Here is a 14,989-nt window from a genome sequence, read left to right on the forward strand (position 1 = left end):
GAAATCTAGCTGGGGCAGGGAGCCTGCAGCCAGGCTCCCATAGCAATGGCCAGGCTCTCTGCCAGTGCTCTTTGTTTTCAGAATGGGATGTGGGAAAGGCAGTGGAGGGAGCTCGTTCTTGGGACTCCCCAGCTGGCGCTGAAGGGTGGGGTGGGTGAATTGGAGCCTCCCACTTCAGGGGGCTGAGATACACCCACCCCACCCCTGGAAGGCAGGAGCTGAAAAACCTTTCCCCCCTTCCATTCTGAAAACAGCAACAGGCTGGAAGTACAAGTTCAGTAATGCCAACTCTCATGACAAAATTGTGAGACTTCCAATTTCCAAGTCAAATTAACTCTGACACATGATCAAACCCATGGCTCCCAGAGCAAAGGCAGAAGGATGAAGAGCCCCAGCCCACCTCTGCCCTGTGCACAATCTGTGGGGGATGTGCCCCCCCATGCTTCCCCTGGGTCTGTGCCTCTGGATGAGCTGCTTGCGGTTCTGTCCCATGACCCACAACCTGACTCATCTGTGTGTGCGTGTGTGTCTGCCTCTCACTCCCAAGCCACAATCCCCACAGTCCTGAGGCTGCCCCTCACTCCTGACCCACAGTATCCCGCACCCTGTCAGGGTATGTGGGTACACCTCCCCCCCAGGCTCTAACCCCCCCACAGCCCCTCACACCTTCACAAATAATGCCTCCCCCACACTTCAAAAATAGCAGCTCATGATTTACATTCCAAACCTCATGATTTTTGACATGGTGGGGTTGGCAATACTGCAAGTTACAAAAGACATTACATTTTGAAACATCTTTATCTGATACCTCATTCAATCAGGGGTCAGATTTTTACCCAACCATCCATTTTTGAAGTTGTCTTTAGCTGTGCACTTGTGTTTGGTCACAGCTATAAACTGCTTTCTGTGGCCAGATCAGGCAAAAAAAAGTCACTTCTGTCTGTACCCAAAGAATGTAGATGGGACTATGAGATGGGGAAGTGAGATACCGCAGTAATTAATGTTAGAGCAGTTTTGAATTATGAAAGTGATTTCTATTGCCTTATTAGAAGAGTTTATGACTTGGCAGGGTAAATAATTCTACAAGCTTCTTGCATGCCAGAAATTGACTGACTGGCCATGACTGGTATTTTGCTTTATTTTTTTAAATCTCTGCTTAAATACCTATTGTTTTCTTTCTCTCCCCACATACACAGACTACAGAGAGAAATCATTTTCCAGGTTTAATTCATTTTAGTCCAATGACAAGTATTTTTACAGTGATTTTGTTTTTTGGTATCACTTTCTCTCACAAGCCACACACTGTATAATCAGTCAACTACTCTGTAATTACACTGCAAAGACTATGTAAATACCTAATTATTTTCATGCAGATTACTTGCTAATTATACTACCAGTTACCAAGTAATTCAAAGAATAATTATCATGTAACTTCCACTTTTTAGATGTTAGGATAAGGCTTTGTTTTAAAAGATATAGAGAAGCAGATAATTATCCTGGGGTTATGTGATACTCACGTTGTCAACTCTCATGCTTTTGCAGTATTATTGCATGGCTTTGTTCTTGGTAGAGTAGTACCTCAGCACTCAAAATTCTTTGCTTTATCCTTTGAAACGGGCATTAAATATTACTGGTGTGTGTGTATTTCTAGTTTCCACTTATTGCATAGATTTAACTATTTATTATATGAAGTGATAGATACATTCTGGTAGAAGATAAGATGATCTTTATTTAAAAAGGAGGCTGGCTACTTAAAGAAACCCAAAACAAAACAAAAAGACATTAGCCTAGATCTACAGAGCACCAGGATGCTCAGTGTCATGGCTCCAAATGTTATGGCCTCTGAACCTTGTAGTAGAATCCACAGCCCTAAATTAGGGCCCTAAATTAGTTATATCCACAGCCCTAAATTAGGTACATATATTCCTAGAAAATGAGTTCGGGTGGCTAAAATTAAACTTTACTAAGGGCACTTAAAATGCAAAAGCATCCACAGGTTAAAGCTCATTCACTTTTGCTAAGTGCTCTCTGAGCACCTCAGAGTTATGCCATTTCAGGCAATGGTTAACTCTGGACCATGCTATGTAGCTCATGCTAGGGTAATTTAAGTTTGCTATACAGGTGTAAAATCAGCAATTTTCAGTCTTTCAACATCCCAGGATAGACTACTTCTAGCCTCTCTCCACACCCCAGAGCAGGGACGGAGGCCACGTGTTCTGGCTTCTAGCCACACCCCTGTTCACCAGCCCTCTAGTGGCAAGTCAGAGTAGCGCAGGCAAGAAATGGTATTAACCCATAATTTCTGATTCCTCACTGCACTTTCTAGCTTTAACATCACAGATTTAATATGGTTTAAGTGTAACATGTAACTTCATTCTTAGATGCTAGCCTGGTCAGTGGGGAAGTTCCTAATTAAGCCCACAAGAAACTGTGGTTAGGTGTTTTCCTTATCTGGTGTTTAGGTGTTTTCCACAGGGCTCAGTGCTTCCTTTTACATGTATTTTATATTTAAATAGTGGATAAAATACAGAATGTAAATTATATGCACAGAGCTGGAACAGGAGCTAGAACCTATACCTCCTCCTTGCTAGGCAATCTTGCTGCTAGCTGGAGAAAAGGGAAGTAGTTAGCTATGTTAGTTTGAGAAGTAGGCAGTAGTTTATGAAACGTCATTTCTGAATGAGTGTTACCCCTAAAGTATCAACACTGCAAGGATTTCAGAACAATAGGGGCCAGTGAGGGGAAACTCCACAAAGGTAGGCACAGTTACCTTTCTCTAATGGAAGATTAGCTGATAGTATATGATGTAGCTATAAGATAAGAATTCAAATGGTTCTCCCCACTTCCAACATTCCTGTTATCACTCTTTCACTATTTTGATGTCTTAAAAAAATCAGAAGCCAGTCAGTTTTAACTATAAGTATTTTAAAAAGAAAAGCAACTTTCATTGCTTTAGATTCAACCTCTGATCTTGTCCAATTACAGATGGTCATGTAATCTCCTTTTCATTCTGGCAAATTAATACAAGGGGTGAATTTCTCTTCTCTTTTGCATTTATGTTCAAGTAACTTCACGGACGACACCAAGTTATGGAGGAGTGTGGTCACACTTGAAGATAGGCTACAGTTACAGGTAGACTTAGACAGGCTAGCAAGTTGGGCAGATCAGAACCTGATGAAGCTCAACTTCGAGAAATGTAAAGTGCGCCACCTCAGGACGAGCAACCCCCAACACACCTACAGGCTTGGTGGCACCAAACTGACTACCAACACAAATGAGAGGGACCTGGGGGTAATAATAGACCATAGTATGAATATGAGCCGGCAGTGTGATGCTGTAGCCAGTAGGGCAAATAATATTCTGGCATGCATCAATTGATGCATCTCCAGCAAAACCAAGGAGGTGATTCTTCTTTCCTACTCAGCACTGGTGAGACCACAGCTGGAGTACTGCATCCAGTTCTGGGCACCGCACTTCAAGAAGGACATGGACAAGCTTGAGAGAATCCAAAGAAGAGCAACCCATATGATCAGAGTCTTACACAGCAAGCCATATGAGGAAAGGCTGAAGGATCTGAGACTCTTTAGCTTGAAGAAAAGACTGAGAGGGGACCTGGTAGCAGCTTACCACTATGCTAGGGAAGTACATCAAGTGCTCAGTGAGAAATTGTTCACCAGGGCACCCAAGGGGAAACCAGGAGTAACGGCCACAAACTCCTGGAAGATGGGTTCAGGCTCAACATTAGGAAAAATTTCTTCAGAGTCAGGGTGTTCAGACTCCGGAATAAGCTCCCTGCAGAGGTGGTGCAATCACCTACCCTGGAAATCTTCAAGAGGGCACTAGACAGTCCCCTTGCTGGGGTCACCTGATCCCCAGTTATCTTTCCTGCTTGGTGCAGAGGGCTGGACCCGGTGATCTTCCGAGGTCCCTTCCTACTTTACTATCTATGAATCTATGAACTCTGAAACAAATAACAAGGGGAGAGAGGTTTGAAGGAGGAATTCAGTCACTTCAAAATAGTCTTTGTGTTGCATTGATCCTCCATAGAGTGGCATGGGTTTTTAGCAAGGATTCTGGTTTTCTCTGATGAAAAATCTCCAATTTTTGGATATAAAATACCTGAAATACATATTTTTCTGTGAATTTGAATTTAAAATGAAACACCACTAATATATAGATATGTCTACTATACACATATATATCTATACATTAGTAGTGTTTCATTTTAAGCATGGAAAAATGTGGATTATGGGGGTTTTTTATATCCAAAATTTGGAGATTTTATTTTATCAGAGAAAACCATGATCCCTGGTTATTAGTCATAGACAAATATGGAATTATGCAATCTCTGGAGTTAGGTTTTGGAAAGTTGAATCCTGAGGTTTATATATACCTTTATATGCATGTATAATTTCTACAGTTGAGTGCACAGATCAGACACTGGCTAAGCCAATGTGTAAAATGCCTGACTTGCAACTGAGAACCTGCTGCCAAACACCCCAGTACTACATATCTATTCTACTTCACTCAAACTGCTATCCCACAGGACCTGGAGCTCCCTGATAAGTTTCAGCTGGTACCTTTGAAATGAATTCTGCTGGCGGATGCCCTGGGGCTATAGGGAGATGCTGTATCAGCCACACTAGGGCCAAGGCAACCTTGGACTGCTAGGGTACCTCTTGGTTTCTCTAGAGGAGCAGATTGCCAAGTGTTTTGTTACATGAGATTGGAGGAAGATCAGACTCTGGATAAACTTTTGTCTGCCCATTCTTTCTATGACAACTGGCCACTGTTTCTGAGGTTAAATACATAGTTGGCTATTTAGTATTGGCTAATATCTAGATTTGGCATTCTGCTTTGTTTTGAAGACAAATCCAATCTGTTTGTTAATCTGGCTGTTCACATGTGTCTTTTATAAATGACCTCAGACAGCTTCTGCAGCAAATGGCAGAAGGGAAGGAATGGTTCTTTTCAATGTTCCGGTGATTGCTTCTTTCAGTAAAACCAAAGACATAGGGTGGCCTAGTGAGATCCCCTGGCCCTGACATAATCTATCTGTTACCCCAGACCTTCACAGCAACAGCACCAATGAAGTGTACAAAGCTGCTTTGTGTTGTAAAAAACTGACCTATTCTCAGAGGTATTGATCTCTGTGGTTGTTGCTGCTCATATGAGACAGACACTGAGCAAATGGAGTGTGAGTCCTGGAGCACACATATAGGGCATGTAACCATCTGGGCTAAAAGTTCATTGTCCTGGGCTTTAAGGACATCTAAAGAGGGTGCTTTGACAGCTTTAAATGGTTTCTCTGCATTTTTGAGCAAGCAGACTTTTAAAAACAGTTTGACATGCAGCTCACTCTCATGCAAGTACCATTTGCTTTGTTGAGGATAAGGGTTGTGTGTGTTCATCAATCGGTTCATTTAAAAGACTAATTTAAAGACTTAGCTCCTATGGGAGCTGCTGGGATTCTAGTTATTGTTATATGTCCCTTGTTATATTACCACACGCTCACAATGTCCATGGCTCTCATGAGTACAAGAGAAGTCCTGCAAAATTAATTTTTATTTATCTCCCAACTCCTCATATCAAAACGTTATGTTAGAATAACAGCTTTAAAAAAAAAGTTTGTTCTTTTTCCTCCTAGTCCTCATGGTTGCACAGCAAATGAACTCTAACATCTCAGAAGCTAGAAGGCAAATAAAAAGAGCTTATAATATAGCATTTGGCTTAAGAACTGCAAGATATTTAAAAGTTTAATGATATTTTTATAGATTTAACTCCTGATTTTGAATATTTGGGGTCAGCAATACTGCGTTCAACAATCGTTAGTGAATGCAAGGTAGCCCTGTGAAGGCTTCAGTACTCCAATGTATCTAGATGCATCTGCTCTTTGGTGTTATCATGGAGCTAGCATGAACACTTGAAAAAGACAGCAATGAAAGTTAAGACATGCAACAACCTCCTTAGTAAGCTGGCTGGGTCATAATGGGGTGCAAGAACCTTGACCCAAAGGATGTCAGCTCTTGCCATCTCATCCTCTGCATCAGAGTACTACTCACCAGTCTGGAATGAATCATCTCACACCAAACTTGTTGAGGTGCAGCTACATTTAACAATGCACATCATCTTGGGAACTCTTCACCTGACCCGCCTACCATGGCTCCCAGCCCTAAGCAATATTGTTTTGCCTCAAATCTGATGGGAAGTTGCAATGAGCAAGCTACTGGATAAAATTTATGTCATGCTAAGCATGCCACTCTATAATGATCTCTTAAATCTACCTGCTGCACATCTACCATCATGATACCCACTGTGGTCCAAACTCCTGCACCAGGACCGCATAGCAGAGGCCCTCTGGTGTGAGGAATGGAGGTTGACATCACTGCCAAACAAGTTCCTTATCATAGATCCTACAGTCTGCCTACCTGGCTTCAGCCTGCCATGCCATCAGTGGGCCTTGTTGAATAGGTTCCTGACATGACACGGTCTGTGCATGGCCAACTTAAACTATTGTGGTCTTCACAACACCCCAGACTGTAGCTGTGGCAAAACACGCACCATGTCGCATCTTGTTGATGACTGCCTGCTAAGTTCAGTGGTTGATTACAGGAAATGCACATGGCCATTGAGGATGCTATTGCTTGGCTCAGCAATTACACGCATGCTGACTGACTTTGGTGTTGTCAGAAAGGGAGCACTTTAAAAAGAAATCCTAGTTTCAGTGATAAGGACCTGATACTGTATTGATGAGCCACTGGGACATTGTAGATAAACAAATAATTATACACCTAGATACTTTATCTGTGCTTCAAGTTCATCTGGTAACATTAAGCAAAATGGAAATCTTTTCCTGTCTTGATTTTTCTGGCTTGCTCCACCTGACTCATAGCACATGTCTGCAGCAGTTTGGGCAGTCCCTGCAGAATAGATAAAAAAATAATTTGAGTATTTTCCCTGTGCCCATGCCCAGAAAAGCCGTTTGGATATGCTCTGTATATGCTCGGTCAGTCCCTGAGGAAAGCCTAGGAATGCTTTTCTCCTGCCGGCCACCCAAATATAAGGCTAATATAAGGCTGTTGAAACTGGATACTTTTAATTTTTTTCATAGCAATGTTTATTTTGCCAGATAAATGTATGCCTACTATCTGTAGCCATTATGATTCAAAACAAACAGAAGGACTTTCTGAATTAAAGACTCTTACCATATTTTCCCCATCTATCCTACTACTAAGTACTTCATTTTAATGTTTCTTCAGCATTTTATAAATGGATTTGATTCCAGAGTGATTCTAGTAAAACCTACTAAGCTAATCTTTTCTTAAAAATATAAAATTTCTGATAAGGCTTTTCTCTTTTCACAATGCATGAACACACACGATAAAAATTCCACACCATGTTAAAATAATGCAAGGTTCTGAATTTTGCTGATGAAATCCATTACATTGAATATTGCTGAAAATGTATAGTACCATAAATATAGCCCAGCTCAACACATTTATTTTCAAATTGTATTAGCCATTGTATTTGCTATTTTTCCTTATATTTGCTGCTTTCCTTATAACATGACTTCTCTGGCCTATTAAAGATGACATAATCTGTGCTATAGATAATGGTTTTAAAAAAACAAATACTCTAGAGTCTAAAGTTGTCAAAATATCCAATGCTCTGCATGTGTTTTTTATTTGACTTGATTTCACTGAAATATGTCGAGGAAAAAAAAGCTTTTTCATAATCTTTTTCAAGATAAAATTTCTTGAGAAACATAACATTTTTTTTCAGTATTTTAATAAAAAAATTGAACTTTAATATGTTTTGTTTTGTGCTTCGATTTCCTTAGTGAAAAACATATAAGCTAAACAAAGGAAATTATGGGGGAAAAAGTTTTAAAAAATGTTTCTTCATAAAAATGGTTAACAATGTTGACAGTCATTTTTTTCATTAACATAGGTTGAAGGGCAAAATCATAAAGTATTTACCTAATAGGAAAAACCTCCTTTGGCGCTAGCAAGGTTTCTCATGACAAGTAAATCTATACTTTATAGTCATTTTTTAAAAGCTGAGTTTTTTTGAGGGCTTGACTTCAGTGGAAGCATGATTTGATGCCCCAGTTGTTCCTTCCCAAACTATGACTAACCAACAGTGGGTGCTAGAGAACTCAATAGACCCAAAAGATTTAAGGAGGTATGGTCTCTTTCTTGCTCTTATCCCATGTTCAGGCTCCTTACCTCTGATGTGCTCAGTAGACTAGTTAGGACAGAAAATAGGAAATGCTCTCCCCAAGAGACATTTCAGGTATTTTGAACTATGAGGGATTATGGAGATAGTTTTCCTCGAGCTTAGGTGAGAAACTGTGGCTGCCCTGATAGAACATGTACAAAGGGTGAATGAGGTGTCTACCTAGGATCTGCTTCTACTAGCCATCATACTTCCATGCACCTGTGTAATGGCTATTATTGTATTATCCTCAGAGATTTTCTCCATGTATAGACGTTTAATGAGCTAAAGTAACAGCTATGAAAGCCAGAATGGTTAGTTGTTGCTTTGGTGAGAAGTGTCCACACATGAATTATTTTTTTTCTAAAAAGCTTGCTCAAGGGAAGTAACTGAAAATGTGTAATAGCTGCTTTTCTAAATAATGTTCCTAATCTGAAAAAAAATAATATATTCCAGTCAATTTACTAGAAATAAAAGGAGACCAACATGGGTGACAGTGCCTCTCGAGTCTTTGGGGGGGGCATCAGATCGCCAACTGAGGTGTCCCCCAGTGACCGATCGCTCAGCCAGTGGGTGATACCAGAATTGCATTTCTGCCAGCACTTCTGGTTTTGCAGCTGGTACTTCCATGGGGTGCATGGCCGATCTCAAGGGGTGCTCATGCACCCGCATGCACCCCCTACATATCACCAATGGAGATCAAAGAGACCTTCCAATCAATGCAACTATGCAGGAGGCAACAGTGATTTGGCTAAAGGACCTGAGAAGAATAATAGGTGGCAGCTATCACTGTACCTATGGATCACAGTCTGAAGATCTGTTCATCATCCCCAGCCTGCACACATATTATAGGCACCAGTCAAGCCTGATTGGTCAGCTCAAAGGTCTACTCAAGCTTTGCTAACCATAGGGCCAGTCTAGTTAAGGCACAATAGTCTTGATAACCAACTGTACAGAAAGAATAGCTATCAAAATGTCCACCTGTCTTTTTAGTGTAGAACTCAAATGATTAAACAGCTGTTTAGGGTACAGATAGACATATCAACTGTCTGTCTATCAAAGGACACCGATACAAGCTTTTATGATATCAATACTATCTCTGCATGATACTGTAGCCATACAAGTATAGCAAAATCACTTTAACTTTCACCCTGCTTCACACAGGTCAGAAATAGGACATATTAGCTTACTTAAATTTCTTCAGCTTCTATGGGTGCGTCCAAATGAGTGTGGATGTGCAGAATGTGGCACTGCAGACCTGTCTAAGGTGCCATACATTGCACATGCAGGCATTCCCTGCACTGCTGTTTGCAGTGTGGGATGGTTTTTTGACCCTGGGAGATCCTGGGGTCAAAAAATCCATGCCAAAAAAAAGTGGGGTGGTGCACATGGCAGCAGGGCACACCACCCAAAACTGAAACCTGGCTGGTCAGAGCCATGCACCGGCTGCTGGCCAGGCTTCCTGCTGCTGGAGCACTGTGGCTGCAGATCCTGGGGCCCCAGGACCCCAAGTAAGGCTGCTGGAGCCAGTGCAGTTGCTTGCCCCACCATCCTCTATTGCACTCAGGATAATCTGCCGTGTGCCACAGCATGTGTGACATGGATGTTCTCTGTGGACAAGCAGCAGTGGCACAAGGTGTGCTGCTGCTACTTGTCCCCATGGAAACATATGTTTCCACTCATCTGGATGAGCCCTATAAGGCTAAAAGCTTGAGCCTCTCTACCTTCATTCTGCCACCTCCTTTTACTGAGCATCATGGTCTCGTGTCACTCACAGAAACTGCCTGTGCCACTTGTGGCATGCTTTGGGTTGGTCAACCCTGTTTAGAGCATAACAACTTGTGCATGCTTCCCCTCTTCTTTTAAAGAAGCTAAAATGCACCTTTGTCCATACCCTTAGAGCTGCATCAACTGTGGACAGTTTTTGGCCCAAGTTTAGAGCATGGTTTGAATTTGCACTTCTGGAACTATAGAGATACCTGCCACTGCATTCTACTGCATAGTGATGCATCTTGTCTTTCATCAAAAACGACACAATTTGAAAACAGCTGATAGCAAACAGGATGGTAGCTTCATGTTTCCTATCACTTTCATTTGCCCTCCCGATTCCTTCTTATGTTTGTCTACAGTTATTTTCTATGTTATTCAGGGTGGCAAAGTCACAGTTAGCTATGACAAAAGAACCTGGATACTGATGCAGGTGCTTCTTCTGTGAAAATAAATAAAGGCATCAACAGCACATTATAATGGGAAAACACATTGGGCATTTTCAAGGCTGTCAGTATTATGCTGTGGTTTGTCTTATATTTGATTTAGAATAAATAGATAGACACTTTGCTGCTGGTGTAACCTGACATTTCCAATGTATTGAAGTTTCTTTGGAAAAGCATGAACTGTAATACCTGTCACTTTTCAGTGGATTGAGTGATTGAGAACTTCATCGTGCTTTGCTGAAGAGATCCTGATGCATCACTGATGAATTTTACATTATAATAGATAGCCTCCATCAGAAATGATACACAACCAAAGAGAAACGTTTTTGCATTCTAGGTAGCTGTGTTACCTGTATGGAATATTTCACTGGGAATTTGGTTACAAATTGTACTCTCTGCACCCACAGGAATTCTTCAAAGGTTTTTTCACATTTCTATTCAAGATAATAATATGGTCCAGATCATGACAGGCTGGCTTATATTTTCATACCATGCATGTAGGAGTATCTGAATACATATCAAGAGCTTATACATGTATCTAAGACAGTCAGATGTCATACTAATTGTTTAAATTTGTCTAGGAATATGTTGATGATTGAAAGAATGACTCTCTAAGCCTTTTCTGTTGACCTCAGGAATCTGCAACAAGCTAAATGCAAGCACAAGTATGGTTGATGAAGTTGCATTGGAACAGTTACATTCCTTGTAGATAGCAGCATTTTAAAATTAAAGTCTGTGGGGTTTTTTTAGGGCTTGATGCAAAGGCCTTGATATTAATATTGAAAAAAAAGTCTCATTGAGCACATCCATACATGCAGTCATGTGTGCTTGCAGCAGCTCAAATAGGAGCAGCACAAATGTGTACCGGGGATTTTTGCCTCAGTGTATGTGCCTGAACATGCAATTTGGTGTGAGGCAAGTTGTGCCACTTGGGGCAAAATTACCAAATGAGTGGGGCCTCATGATCCTTGTGACTTTTGGGGTTTTAAGCAGGAGGTGTCAGAAAAGTTACCACAGGGATAACTTGCTTATGGCGGCCAAGTGTCCATAGCAAAGTCATTTTGTGATCCTTCAATGCAGGCTAAAGTTAAAAAAAAAATGAAAAAGTAAAGTTAACAGGTCCAGGGAGGTGATGCTTCCCCTGTATGTGGCACTGGTCAAGCCACAGCTGGAGTACTGCGTCCAATTCCGGGCACCACAATTTAAGAGGGATAGGTACAACTTTGAGAGAGTCCAGAGGAGGGCCACTCGTATGGCTACAGGCCTGCAGGGAAGGCCCTATGAGGAAAGGCTAAGGGACCGGTACCTTTTCAGCCTCAGCAAGAGAAGGCTGAGTGGGGAATCTTGTGGCAGTATACAAATTCACCGGGGGTTGGCGGAGCAGCAGGGAGTAGGAGATGCTCTGTTTACCAGGGCACCCCTTGGAGTAACTAGAAATGACGGCCACAAACTGACAGAGAGCAGATTCAAGTTAGACATCAGAAAGAACTTCTTCACAGTTAGAACCTGGAATGGGCTTTCAGGGGAGGTGGTGCTCTCCCTCATCTTGGGGGTCTTTAAGAAGAGACTAGACAAACACCTGGCTGGAGTCACATGACCCCAGCACTTTTTTCTGCCATGGGCAGGGGGTCAGGCTCAATGCTCCGTTGAGGTTCCTTCTGCCAATAGTATCTTTCAATCTGTGACCCTGCCCAGCTCCTCCCAGGTCTGCAGCCAGGGGGAGATAGAGCCTGGGGCCAGCATCTGTGCTGGCCCAAGTAGTATAAAAAACTGTCTTGTGCTGGCCCCAGAAGTATACAAAGTTGCCCTGGCAAGCAGCTCAGCCTACTTGTTCTCAGGAGTTTCTGGTGCTTGGCTAATTGGTATCTGGGGAAATTAGCCCCTTGTGCCAGCTGGACTGCTGAAGCAGCCCTAATCAAGAGTTCCCTGCACCCTCTACCCACTGCAGCAGTCTGGCAGAGGGGGCTGCTGTCTGTATATGACCTGCTGCCACCTGTGACAGGGTGTGGCCCAAAGGCTACATGCCTGCCAGACCCAGATGGGGGTGGCACGGCCACAGCAGAGGCATCTGCACTTCTGGGCCAGCTGCTAGTGGGCTGTGGCTGCACGATTGGCCTTTGTGTGGTACTGCTGCTGTGTGTGCCCCTACCCTGCTATCTCAGCAGCTATCACTCGGAAGCTGTTCTCAGTGTGGTGGCCTGCTTTGAACTGTCAAAGCATGTCCTCCAGGCCCCAGTTGCCCAGGAGGTCAGCCACCTCATTTGCCCTTCAGCTGGGCTCCAGGTGCCAGCCCTGAGCAAGCTCCTCTGTCTGGGTCCTGCCACTTGCCTCACTAGCAGGAATCCTGGTGTTCCCTATTTAAAAACTGCAAATTCTCTGATAAAAAAAAATCCCAAATTCACTCTTTAAAATACCGCCAAATCAGACCACTACATATATATATTCTTATATAATAAAGGGCTTAGTCCATCTGTCTGTCCATAATGCTCTTGGAGCACTCTGATTGGTTAGTGAGACCAGCTCACTCTGATTGGTTAGTGATTGGTTAGTGAAACTTGTCCCGCCCACACACACTCCATCTCCACCATCATGGTGGCATTCCACCACCTCCAAGGAGCAGGTCCGGGGATGGGGACTATACCAGTGGTGCTGGAGGTGGTGGTGACACAGGGTGCAGGTGGAGGGGATGGTGGCAGTGCCACATCTTTCTTGATAGGCAGTTGGTTAGCATATATCTATATCTATAGATAGATAGGTGTATATATATATATAGAGAGAGAGAGAGAGAGAGATTGATTGGCTGTAGATAGTTTAAATTACTCCTTAGCTCTGAGCACCTGTGCTAGAATGGGCACAGGGTAAAAGAAAAGCTGGACTGAGCTAAATAGAGAGCAAAGTAAGTTTCTGGAGAAGATTTTAATAAATCAATTTAAAGAATAAATCCTAACTACTATCCAGCCATGTGAAAGGCAAACTTATGATGTTAATGGCAACTAATGAATGTGGTCTGCCTGTCCCTTTTTTGGTCTGACCTGGTCTGCCTTTGCATTCTCTGGTTGACCTAATCTATTTCCCTGAATGTTTCTGGAGGACCACACCCCCAGTTTGTCAAACCATATCTATTCCTCTTTCCCAGTAATGGGCTTTTCCTATTCAGCCACTCTTGCAGAGACATAAGACATGTTGCTATGCTGCAACTAGTTGACATCCCTTCAGTGTGCTCCCTGAATCTTTCAAAAGTGGTAACTTTTCATGAGTTTTACTACAGATCCACTATAGCTCTTGGGAGAAAACATATTTCTTGGCAGAACTCCTGTTTCTAAACCTGTCTGTTTTTCTGCATGATACTTATGGGAGAAGAAGAAAGTAGCTAATCATAGCTACATTTTTCCCTCTTCAGTGTTCCATCTGGGCTTTCACTGTAATTTTGTTCTCTCTCTGACCTAGAGAGTTTTTTTGACTGAGGGGAGGTGGCATTCAGGGATTTGAGTGAGTGAACAAAGACAAATGGAGTCTGTCATGAATAACTTGTGATATGTGAATCAAAAAATGTTAGGTTACCACTAAAACGGGACATAATTCCATATAAGCTTCCACACCTGCCATAGGTCTATATCCAGTACGAGATGTAGGTTGAATACTGATGTATTGAGTGTGCTTTTCAAATTCAGGGCAAAATGCTTCTGTTATGTGCTGTGGAATGAAAATGCATGTGTTTCCACTTATGCAGGTGACAGCCAGTTTATGCAACGGGCCCTTTTAGATAACACAAAATAAAAGCTAAATAGATGTCATAAACCTCTTTGAAATGGTATTGTACTAATTTCTGATAATATCTGTATATTAGTATAATTAAATTCACAGTAGGTTGCTTTGGACCTTTGCTATGTACTATGCAGCATCCAGTATATTCCCAGGAAACCGTTATGTGGCTGTATCTAAAAGTCTAATTCTCAAAAGATTAATGAAACCCCCTTGATGCTTTCTTAAATCCTCTCCTAATCTCCACACTTTAACTTACTTTTGACCCTGGCTTGCCTTCCCTTTGCTTAATAAAATGTCTATATCATATAAAGGGGATGGCAGGTTTTTCAGCTGTTATTGAGTGGTGAGCATTAAAGTGGTGTATAATATTCCTTTCTTTCCTTTATTTCTCTCTTCTTGGCTTAAGAGTATAGCTTTCCCCTTCCCCCCACTTTATTTAAAATATACCATCATTTTAGGGACTCAAAAGAGTTCCAATGTCCTTGCTTTTATTTTTCATTATTTATGATCTGAAAACTCTGCTACTTATAATTTTACTTGAATGGTACAACCAAACTCAGGAGAGAAGTAAAGGGGTGAACTCAAAAAAGAATAGAAATAGATCTAAAATACAGCTAATTTTGTAACCAGGTAGTTATTTGCAATTGTGGGAAGCTGACTGTGGTGTTCTGTAATTAGCAGCAAGAGTAAGGAAAGCAAGTTTCTTTAAATCTCAAGCAAGGAAGAAAGTAGTTGAAGTTTTGTGGGAAAAGAGGATAGGACAGAGAAGGGAAATGAGCTACCAGGCTGTCTAA

General features: G+C 41.9%; 1 long non-coding RNA gene across 1 annotated transcript in view; it reads left to right on the forward strand.

The window, feature by feature from the left end:
- LOC149874769 (uncharacterized) overlaps nucleotides 1-14,989 on the forward strand; it is a 219,894-nt gene that overhangs the window by 192,454 nt on the left and 12,451 nt on the right. The window lies entirely within an intron of this gene.

Source organism: Crocodylus siamensis, chromosome 1 (assembly GCF_052110815.1).
Source record: "Crocodylus siamensis isolate JL-2025a chromosome 1, ASM5211081v1, whole genome shotgun sequence".
NCBI lineage: Eukaryota > Metazoa > Chordata > Crocodylia > Crocodylidae > Crocodylus > Crocodylus siamensis.